At 33.5% G+C, this 11,817-nt stretch overlaps 1 long non-coding RNA gene across 1 annotated transcript; it reads left to right on the top strand.

Annotated features, from left to right (window-relative positions):
* Positions 1 to 201: 201 nt before the first annotated feature.
* LOC126725462 (uncharacterized) lies at positions 202 to 3,450 on the top strand. The gene is made up of 2 exons (XR_007655457.1): positions 202 to 1,661; positions 3,122 to 3,450. It is a non-coding gene; the product is annotated as an uncharacterized LOC126725462 (long non-coding RNA).
* Positions 3,451 to 11,817: the final 8,367 nt, after the last annotated feature.

Here is an 11,817-nt window from a genome sequence, read left to right as displayed (position 1 = left end):
CGTGTAAATTAGAAATTGACACCTCGCTGTTGATCGCTCAATTGATAGCTTAGCTAGGTGGTCCCGTCGTTTTGTTGTTGGAAAGATGCTTGTATGCAGGCTGTCTCTATCCCATATTCAATATTTTTGTTAGCCCAAGAACCATGACAAAAAAAGAATTTTCACGTGCCCTCTTCTCACATCCATTTTTTTTTTTTTTTTTTAAGTAATTTGAAGGAAAAAAGAAAAGAAAAGAAAAGAAAAAAGATTAAGACCTTATGGCTGGGTTTAAACCCCAAATTCGGCTATAAGATCTATTTAATTAATTTGTAGGGGGAATTACAGATTACTCACTTATGGTTTAGTTTGAATTTAACTTACCCACCTGTGATTTCATTTTTAACAATTTATCCACTTGTGCTTCCCTCCATTACTACTCTGTAACCCACCTCTCTTTCAAACGTTACTCTAACACATTTTTTTTTTTATCAAAAACAAAACCCAAAACAGATCAAACACTCCTCTTTCTCTCAAAGTTAAATAGTTTCCGGCATATGTGGCTAAAACTAGACATGAGAATTTGGAGTTTGGATGAGTAAAAGCAGTTTAGAGTTTAGACAAGGATGTTGTTTGTCTCATCAACTTGGAAAGGCCAATCAAGCTCTCACTCTCTCACCTCCATTCTATGGCTGCAACAGTTCACTCTCTTTCTCCTTAGATCCACAACCACAACACCACTACTTTTCCCACTTCAAACCCCACCAAACTCTTCCTTTCACTTCCTTACCTCTTTTCCCCAAATACCCACTTCTTACTATTGCTCACAAACACAACTGCTAAGCTTTCAAATCCTCTTCTTCTTCCTCCCACCCCACTCCTTCAACAACAACAACAACAAGCTCTTCTTTTCTTGAAGACCCATTTTGAACAGGTCGGTTTCTAAGCAATGAAGAGCTTGAAAAGCTCAAACTCCTCGAGGATTTCAGGTATTATCAGGAACTGGAATCTGGGTCATTGTGGATTCGGGTGATGAGGGCAGAGGAGATGGACATCATAATTGCTTTGCTCCATTTACTTGATTTAGGGATTTGGTTTCTTTTGGTTGTCAGGGTTTGAAAAATGGGATTTGAGGCATGGTTACTAATGGATTCGTGGGTTTGGATGTGTGGGTGTGTTGATGTTTGTATTTTGACTTGGGTTTTGGGGTTGTATTTTGATAGATTTGTGGTTTGTACTTTGATGGTGTGGGTGTGGGTGTGTTAGTGTTGGTGTCTATGTAAAATCAGGTGGTATGGGGATTGATTGCTAGGTTCTTATGCAAATTCTAGTGATGGGTTTGAAGCTTAAGATGTTTGAATATAGGTTGTTGGTTCGAGGTCGGGTTTATTAATTCTGTTGTTGTTGTTGTTGTTGTTTGTTTTTTTTTTTTTTTTTTTTTTTTAAATATTTTTTCTGGGTTTTTGATTGCATTGTACTCCAAAGCAATATTGAGTTTTTATTTTTGATACAGCGAGAGAGAGGAGTGTTTGATCTGTTTTGGGTTTTGTTTTAGATAAAAAATGTGTTAGAGTAACGTCTGAAATGGAGGTGAGTTACGGAGTAGTAACGGAGTGAAGCACCGGTGGGTAAAGTATTAAAAATGAAACTACGGGTGGATAAGTTAAATTTGAGGCAAACCACAGGTGGGTAATCTGTAATTTTCTTTAATTGGTAAGAAGAAATTATATACTCCATTAGTTTAGTTTTTTTTTTTTTTTTTGGTTGAACATTAATTTAGACATGTTTGGCACTGACTATTTAATACTACAAATTCAAAAATTTTAATGTGCATTTGGTTTAGCATTTTTTTATTTTTTTATTTTTTATATCTTCTTATGTTCAACTTCTTAAAGCTTCACTTGTTTTTCCATGTATAAGTGTATTTTTTTTTTTCTACTTTCAACAAATTTGCAAAGCACTGATCTAAACGTACTATAAAAAGTCTATGAATTACCCCCCCTCCCACCCAAAAAAAAAAAATCTAAATTCAGTCGTCCTTTACCTTTACTTTTATTTAAGCAAAAATAAATTACTAATTCATATGGCTCTCTCTCTCTCTATGGGGTTTCAAATGAAACATTTAACACGTTGTCTATGAACATATATTTGTTGTATAGGACGTTTAATTGAAGTTGCTGGGTAAAGAATCTCGGTTGAGTGAGATGGACATGTTAGGCGAGTTTCATAGTTTGAAAATCAATTAACTTGCAACATTGCTAGACACTTGCCCGATACTCGGTTGAGCGAGATTGCGAATTTGGGAGAAATTTGTTACACTCATTTTTTGTTGTACCCATCCAATTACCCTCTCATATAGCCATCTAATCTTAAGAAATTTCACACTCGATTCTCATATTAAAGAGCTAGACAGCTACCCACTTTATTTAGGATAAAAATCCATTGTAGTCTCTACCTTCACCCTCTCAAATGGCCAAATCCTTAGGGAGTAGACCGAAGCCTTAACACTTTATACTTTTGAGTGTTATTAGTTGATGCTTGGTGCTAGAAATTATTGCAGCAATCCCTAAATCTTCAAGAGACCTTAGAGTGGACAAGGAGATTTGGTCTTGCAGTTGGTGGCTCAACTCGCAAAACCAATGGCTAGCAAGGATACAAGATTGGTGCAATCAGTTGCAAGCATGAGTGAAAAGCTCAAATACGTTGTCATTTATATAGCTTGGAGTGTTTGTGAGTGAGATGTATTGCAACTATTCTTGTTAGTGATGTTAGTTGGTGTCATAGGTCCTAGAGAGTTTTTTTTTTTGGCCTGGTCTTGGGTTCTTTTTTATTTGTTTGCACTTCACGATGTTTGGGTGTGATTGTTTTAGTATTTGCTATTGTGTTTGTGTATCCATGCATATATCAATTGATCACTAATCAAATTAACAATTGGGCTTAATTTAGTAATTAAGCCCCATTGCCCCATATTACTTCCGAAGTATATAATAAATATTTCATTTGGCATATATGGATGGTTTAGTTTAGCTTGATGGTTTGCCGACATTTTGGCGTTGGAATCTGGAATAATCTGAACATAATTCGGTCTCTGTACTAACCCAAAACCGCTGGGGCCTATTGTAACTTTTTCCTTTAACTTTAACAGATCTTGGTGTCAAGTTTATGTGATCCAAATTGCATGAAGCCTGATTTCAATGAATCCCTCTTTTCGGCCTCTGGTTTAGATGAACGTTTGATGTGCTATGAATGGAGCCCAAAGCTTGAGCCTCAATCATTTTCCGTCGCTGTCAATCAACATAATGGTATGGCCAAATCCTAAAAACAGTGTAAATGGGACAAACCACTCAGTGGTCCTTTAGTACCTCAACTCCATACGAATGGTGTGGTTCATGTGTGGACTGATGAATACGTGTTGGTGTTGGATTATATGGCTCCAACGAAATAGACAGGTTGCAATTTGTTTGTTTTTCAAAAGTTTGTTCACATTGGGTGGGATCATGCCATTACTAATGCATTAACAATCAATTAAATATATTATTGACTTGTAGTTTTCTTTATAGTACTGCAATGTTTTATTTTATTTTTTTGGGCAGAATATAGTACTACAATGTGAACAAATGGGATCATGCCATTACTATATATATATATATGTATATTATTGACATGTTTTATAGTACTTGCTTGTGGAACCATTAAATCATGAACTGTCATCCAATTAAATAGTAGATGATAGGCTATGAATAAGGCTTAGTTCTAATGTACTTGAACCGACACAACTCAAATATGTTGCAAAAATCAAACATATGTTTGTATTGTGTCAACTTTAGTATATTGGAACACTGGAGCTAAGCCGTGTTTGTTGCCTAAATATTTAAGAGCTTAATTTACTTATCCTTCTATAGGTACAATAAAATAGAAAATGAAGCAATCTTTTGGCTCCAGGGTTGTGGAGCAGAGCAAAGGGAGTTGCATTACTAGTTACTGTATTTCTTGGTATTTCTCTAATTGAATTCCTATGTACCAAACTAAAAGAAAAAGAATATTCTAATTTGGCTCATGTCTTCCAATTAGTCATATGACCACCGTATTTAAGTGTGATCCTAATGGCTTCTTCAATAATTGATGAATCAATAACACCAAGAACACCAGTGGGCACTAGAAGATAATACGAATTAAGCATCATAGTACCACCACTCTTGGGGTACAATATAATATTAGATTGGTTACTTGTGATAAGCTCTCTCAGCAATCAGTATCCATTGAAGTAGATTGGCTACTTAACTCCACTTTGTAGTGAAGAGTGTTGAGTCCATTTTGAATTATATAAAAATGTGCATGTTTACATTAGTGGAAGGTCTATCGCAATTCACAATTGCAAACCTCCATCGTGGGAAGTGGGTCCAAAACTGATTTCTTATGAACAAGTCTTTAATGGTATGTCCTAGGTCAACTGTCATTATAAAATTGAGGTTACTAATATTAGAAACTTTAGTTTTCAACTAGATACTTCTACACATGACCATTTTAAAGTTGGAAATATGTGTTTCAATCCATTATTTTTTTGAAATTTATTAGTTTAGATTGTTTGATTGGACAAAAAGACAGACATAGGCTTCTTGATTTGAAAAGATTGGGAAGGAATTGGAAATCCATTTCTCATTTACTGGAAAGTTTGGTCTCCCAACAACCTCCAAACATTATACAGGCACCACGAGCGTCATGAGTCATGACTTATAATCTTGTCTTTTATAAAACAAAAAAAATTAAAAGATATAATCTTGTCTTTACTGTGTCTGAAATTTGAGTGGCTATGTTTATTTATTTTTCCTTTTCGATGCTAACTTGAAAGTGAAAGGATAGTTTGATCATAGTCATACACGTGAGGTAGCCATTGTTTATTCTTTTATAGCTTTTGTTTCTCTCTTTTTAAAGAGAGTACACCTAAGGATACATTCCTTTTCATGCTCAAATTCACCCCTTATTTATGTGTCAACTCATAATTGGATTTTAACACTTTTATGCCGGTTTATCAATACCTGAGTATGTTGTGCCACCTTATCTACCAATCACGAGTTGATACTTAAGCAAGGTGTTGATTTAGGAGTAAGAAGGGGTGTGTTCCTGATATTATTCTTTTAACGCATCTCTAGAACGCCCTTGCTCTTTCTTGCAGTGGCAAATAATCATATTTTCATATATATAAAAGTAGAAGCTCCATCAAAAATCCAAATGAGATTCTAATTTTGTGCCAAGTCTTCCAATTATACTTTAATTTTGTGTTACTTATATTTACATACAAATCCATATGTCTAAATGTAGAAAATATAAAAAATATTAAATTCAAATTTATTATACTTTGTTTATGTAATATTGTGAATGTGTACATTCTATTACTTATAAAGTAAAAAAGTTCCATATATGTGTGTGTCTAATTATAGCTATTTTTACCTGCACCTCTCCATATGCAAGGGTTATAACCTAGTTATATATAAGATTAAGATGACTATGCATATTTCACTTATTTTGATTCTATCAATTATTATATTCATTTGCAACCAAGAGACTTCTTGGATGATTTTCAAAATTTAAAGTTTTAACAATTTAAACTAGAGCATCAGTATCGGTGGTGCCAAAAATTTAGCAATTTGGCACCACAAAAGCTACTTTATCACTTTATTTTTCAAAACACCCAATATCAGTAATTTTATTTTAGCATTTAGCACAATAAAATAATATATCTACTACAATAAATAACAACAACAACAACCACCACCACCACCACATTAAAATGATATATCTTTTAATAAAATATTGTTTTTTTTTTTACTATCTTAATTACAATGCATAACCATCTTTAGTTGTGCACTATAGCTCAACAGCAAAAAAATATGGCTTTTACTCCACTAGTGCAGCACACTTTTAATTCCACTTTTGTTATATTTAATTGCTTAATTTAGCATTTTACCTATTTGCCTCCACCAATACTATTGCTCCAACATAATTACTACTATGTTTGAGAGTTTGTAAAGAAATAGTGTGGATAAATTATAAAAATTGAAACAAAATGGATATGAATAAAGTATCTCATTTTTGTATGTGGTTTGAACTTTTCCTCTCTCACTATCTATCCAGAATTTATTATTATTATAATTATTATAAATTCAATAATTATAATGGGAGATGGGAAATTTGATTCGTAGATGTTTTTGTTGGAAATCTCAAGAGGTACTGGTTGAACTACAAAAGGCCAATAACAGATAACAACATTTGTAATTAAAATCTAATAGAGGTCACTCTAGCAACATGAGTAAAAGTTTCCTCTTAATTAATACCATATTTTGGGTGAAACCCTTAGCAACCAGTCGAATTTTGTAGTACTCCACTAATCCATTTGCCTGTGTCTTGTTCCTGTGGACCTACTTACACCCTTTCACCTTTCTAAACGAAGATTCCATTGAATAAAAGTTTGATATAATTGTAAACTTACATATCTTAGAATGAGAGGTAAAAAAAATTGCATCAGCAGCTGAGAGAGGTGCTAGCAGAGTTGGACGAGGGAGAGTTTCCCCTTGAACCCTGAGCTTTCACTTATTTATTTTTTATTTTCTTTTTTGTTTACCCCTCCTACCTAAAAAATGATATAATTTTCCTTTTGAATGAAAATCTTCTCTCTCACTATGAGTATTCAACTTAATTATGCTCTATTAATTATAGTTTGCCACATGTTTTTTTCCCCCTTATAAAATAACTAAAATTTAAAATAAAAAAAATTAGACACATGACATATTACTCTTAGTAGAGCATAAAATAGAACATTAAGGGTCTGTTTGGATACCGTTTATTTTACTGAAAACACTATAGCAAAATAATTTTTAAATGTGTGAATAGTGAAGTGGGACCCATTTTTAATATTTTTTTTTCTAAATAAAGTGATTGTGGGTTTCGTGAACATTACATGAACAATGCATGAATAGTACGTGAATAGTGCATAATGTCTGCTGAATAGTGAATCTAAAAAAAAGAAAAAAAGAAAAAAAGGAAACGCTAGACGCAGATGCTATCTTTTCATCCGTATCCAAACACCACCTAAGAATGAGATTGAGGATTTTTATTCAAACCCCACCATTTTTATTAAAAATTTGTTAATAAAAATCTTAGTGGTGCTGTATATGGTTTTTTTTTTTTTTTTTTTTAATTTTTTTATGGCTACATTTTTAAATTAGGGAGGGAGGATTTGAATTCTAAGGGTATGTTTGGTAACTTTTTTTCCCCCTTATTTTCTATTTTCAAAAATAGTTTTATATTTTTGAAACTAAAAAACTTGTTTGGCAACTCAAAATGGATAGAAAACAAAAAATGTTCTTAAAACTGAATTTATGAAGGAAACTGAAAACATGCAAAATGTTGTTTTCAGTTTATAATTTTCAAAAGTCAATGTAAATATGCATTTAATTTAATAAATCTATCTCATTTAATGAGTTAACATTAAAGTTCAAATCCTAATAACAACATATTTTAGTATTTTCTATTTTTTTTCTTTAAAAAACTATATATATATATATATTTTATTTCAACTAACCAAACATGTTTTTGATTTCAAAAATACAAGAAAATTGTTTTTTCTTTATATTTTTAAAAACAAGTTTTTGAAAATTGAAAACAAAAATTGTTACCAAATATAACCTAAATATCTCTATTAGAAACACCATATTATACCATTGAGTTTTTATTTATTTTATTATTTAAGAATCTTTTTTTATTTAAGAATCGGAACCAATTAAATATGGAAGAAAAGAACAAATTAGTAATGTTTGAATTGTGGCAAACACTAGCTAGTGCATAATTTTCATAATGCGCATTAGCTAATTTTGGGTGACAAGTTCACTTTCCACCAAACCACCAAAAAAATGATAACCATTCGGCAAATATGAAAGTTAAGGGTTGTTTGGATTTGCTGTTTCCATAACTCATAACTCAAAAATGGTGGGACCCATGACTGAGAAGTCCGTTTGGATTTTCATAACTTTGTTTCTAATTTTTATTTCCATCACTCAATTTCCTGATTTTTGAGTGATAAGTTATGGAAACTGAAAACACATAACTCTGTTTTCAATGATATTTCCGTAATTAAAACAACATACTGATCCCAGTCAGAGGTTAGCCGCAAACTTTTTTTTTTTTTTTTTTTTTTTTCTCTTTGGGTTCAGTGATCTTCTTCTTCTTCTTCTTCTTTTTCCTTTCACACTGGTGGGTTTTGGAGTTTAAGATCATAACCTTTATTAAAAAAAATTACTTTTTTTGCAAACATAGATTTGAATCAAAGACCCAGAAGGCTTCTAGATCTTAGAAAGTCAAGAAATTCCCAATCTTTGTGTACCAAGTCAAATCAGATTCACATTCTCATCTCTCACAATCCATAACCCAAGCAAGAAAAACAGAGAGAGAGAAGAGGCAGAGAAAAATAGATAAAAATTTTCTCAGTATGAAAATGTGTATAGAATAGTGGGTAAGTATTGAAATTTTGCAAAGGAGATGAGATTGTAGAGGCAGGTCTCACTGAAAATTTCTAGTGTTTTTTTTTTTTTTTTTTTCACTGTGTTCGAGCTCCCTCCGCACCTCTGCCTCCATCGCCATCTTCTTCTTTCACTGGGTTTTGGCCTTGGTTTGAGATTTGAGAATGGTCTGCGGTGGAGTGAAGATTGAAGAGGACTTGCGGAGAGTTGGCAGAGCCATCTTGGCGCTGCTGGACCAAATGATGGTGTTGCTGGGCTTGTCTTCGTTGGCTGAAGAGGGTGGAGTGACGTCTCCATACAACCCAATGCAGAAAAGACCAGAGAGAGAGAGAGAGAGAGAGAGAGAGAGAGAGAGAGAGAGAGAGAGAGAGAGTTATTAGGGGCTGTGAGTGTGTCAAGCATGAGTCCCCTAAACAATGAAAAAATATTGAGCGATGATAAGTTGAGTGATGGTGCCAAACAAAGTTCGTGTAGAGTGATGGGGTATTTTAAGTGATGAGTGATGAGTAACAAAAATTGAGTAAGGAGTGATGAGTGATGAAAAATAAAAATCCAAACATGGCCTAAACATTTAGCAAATAGACCCCCCCCCCCCCCAAAAAAAAAAAAAGAAGAAGAAGAAGAAGAAGAAAGAAAAGATTTCACATTGTATTTTAGTTTAGGGGAGAGGAGGGGTAGATGGGTAATTTCCATCCAAATCCCTTCTTCTCCACATTTTCTCTCCCTTTTTTTTGGGGGAGGGGGGGGGGGGGGTTTAAAAAGTGGTGAGCCCAGGGAGAAAACAGCCAGCCCCATCATTTTCTCTTCCCAAAAATCAACCTAATTATCAAACACCATTCTTACCCAAAATCTCTTCTATTTTTTCCCCCATTTCTCGTTTTCTCTATTTTCACTCTAACCAAATACACTTTAAAGTGAGGAAAAAATTGGGGGGGGGGGGGGGGAATAACAGATTAACAAAACTACAAGTTTACAAGAAGAATGAAGACCAAATAAATAAATAAATAAAATTGTGTAATACTAAAAACTCCACTATAGGCCCATTTGGACTATAGCAATGTTTTCTATAGTGGCAGTTACAAACGCCACTATTGTACCATGTCTATAGACCTATAGTGGTGTTTTACAAAAATGTCATCATAGATCCATACCCTATAGTGGTGTTTGTAAAATGTTGCTATAGACTGATTTTTTTTTTTTTTTTAATTAAGCTATAACAATGTTTCAAAACGCCGTTATAGACCCTTATATTTTAAAAAAAATTGGCTATAGCAACGTTTCAAAACGCCACTATAGCCAAAAACCACCAACCAAAAAAAAAAAAATTTTGATTACCAAAAATTAATTTTTGGTAATCAAAATTTTTTTTTTTAATTGAAATTTTAATCTTTCAAATTTTTAAAATTAAAATTAAAATTTTAATTAAATTCAGAAATTCAAAAAAAAAAAAAAATGCAAAACCCAGCAAATTCAAAATCAAACACAAACTCAGTAAATTGAAAATCAAACATGTGTAACTAGGGCTGTCCAGGCAAACCAAAGACCCGCTAGAACTGACCAACCCGACCTGTCATTGCCAGATTGACACCTCCGACGGGTCAATGATGGGTCCTAACCTTCAGAACCTGACTCCGGCAGGTCGGGTGGCAGGTTTCGTCCTCAAAAACCCGAGCTACCCGACCTACTCGACAAAACCTCAAAGAAGACCGAAATCCAACGACGATCTGGTGCTTCTCAACTCCGATCTGGCCATGTTTGGCCTTCCTTTACTCAGTTCCACTCAAATCCTCACTCAAATATGTTTAAATCCGGCGAATCTAGCCCATATCTACTTAAACTTGGCCAAACTTTGGTAAGCCCGACTTTAACTCGGCCAAATCTCGTTAGATCTCGGCCAAATCTTTGCTAGATTTCCATAGATCTGAAGGAATATCAGCTAAATCTCATTAGATCTAGCCAGATTTGACGAGATCCAGCCAAATTTCGGCCAAAATTCGACAATATAGAAATACTCGAAACTGACCAATTCACACTCGAAAACCAATATGACTCGTCCCGGTTGATTTGAAACTTCATTTGAGTCGATTGCGGGTTGAAATCTTCCCTACTCGATAAGGTCAGGTCGAGTCTAGGTTGGGCACAAACCCGACCTGACTTGACTTGTGGAGAGCCCTACGTGTAACTATGCGAGGGTGAATTATATTAAACTAAATAAATTAACAAATCAACCTTTTATTATTAGCATTCATTAGACTCATATATAGCATAAATTACATAAGGTTGGTAACAAATACGGTAAATAAATAAAGATTAATCAATTATTGACACTGTAATAAAAAAATTAACTTCATATAAAAGCATTAGTGTATCTATTAACAAGTTTCAAACACTCTTTCAACATTAGATTGTGTATGTTTTTAGATCCCTTAAAAACAAACAGATTAACCTAATTATTTAGCCAAGTGATTAACTTAGGTAAAATTTTCAAATCTAGGTTAACACAAGTAAATCATATCATTGAAACAATACGAAAAATAAAGAACACAGTGATATGATAACCTAGGAAAACCAAACCGGTAAAAAATATGGAGAGGATTTAACCTAGCTATCCTCAAGGTAAAACAGATCTACTATGAAAGAATTGAAGTTTTACAATAGCGACTTAGACCACTAACATCCTATTGTTACCTCAAGTAAAAAACTTACTACCACGACCACGTGATAGCTCCGAGTCCACGGATTACTTCTTTCTTGGATTCATAGCAACCACAAGTACTCCCACTTGTGTTTTCTTTAAGCTCTTTATGCAGCAACTGAAGCGATCATCAAGCTCTCGACATCAATCTTGATCTTGATAACCCTAAGTATGTATGAAGGTAAATACCTCTAGATCTCACAAGAGATTCACACACACACACAGCATAAACAACAACAGTAAAATGTGGCTAGAGTTTTTCCTTTTATACTTAAGACAAAACATAAAACCCTACATGTCATACGGACTTGGGCTTGAGTTGGAAAATTCTACAGAAAAACAATTTGCACGAGCTTCAATCGATCGAGTCTAATTTTCGATCAATCGAGCTTTGCAAATTTATACAATAAATCATGCAGTACACTCGATTCCAACTTTACACAAAAACACACTTTGAGCAGCTTAAATCTAGACTAAATGTTTTGATCATGGTTTGCCAACATTACACATTAAAGTTCTAATACATTAGTTCCTAATTCCTTAGAATCTAACAAATTGAGATAATTATAATTAATATGATGTGATACATATAATAGTGGCATACCATATATAGAGAAGATTTATAGATGCAAT

The sequence above is a fragment of the Quercus robur genome, chromosome 5 (genome assembly GCF_932294415.1).
Source record: "Quercus robur chromosome 5, dhQueRobu3.1, whole genome shotgun sequence".
NCBI lineage: Eukaryota > Viridiplantae > Streptophyta > Magnoliopsida > Fagales > Fagaceae > Quercus > Quercus robur.
The sequence above is the reverse complement of the archived record's forward strand: the minus strand, read 5'-3'. Positions and strand labels throughout refer to the sequence as shown.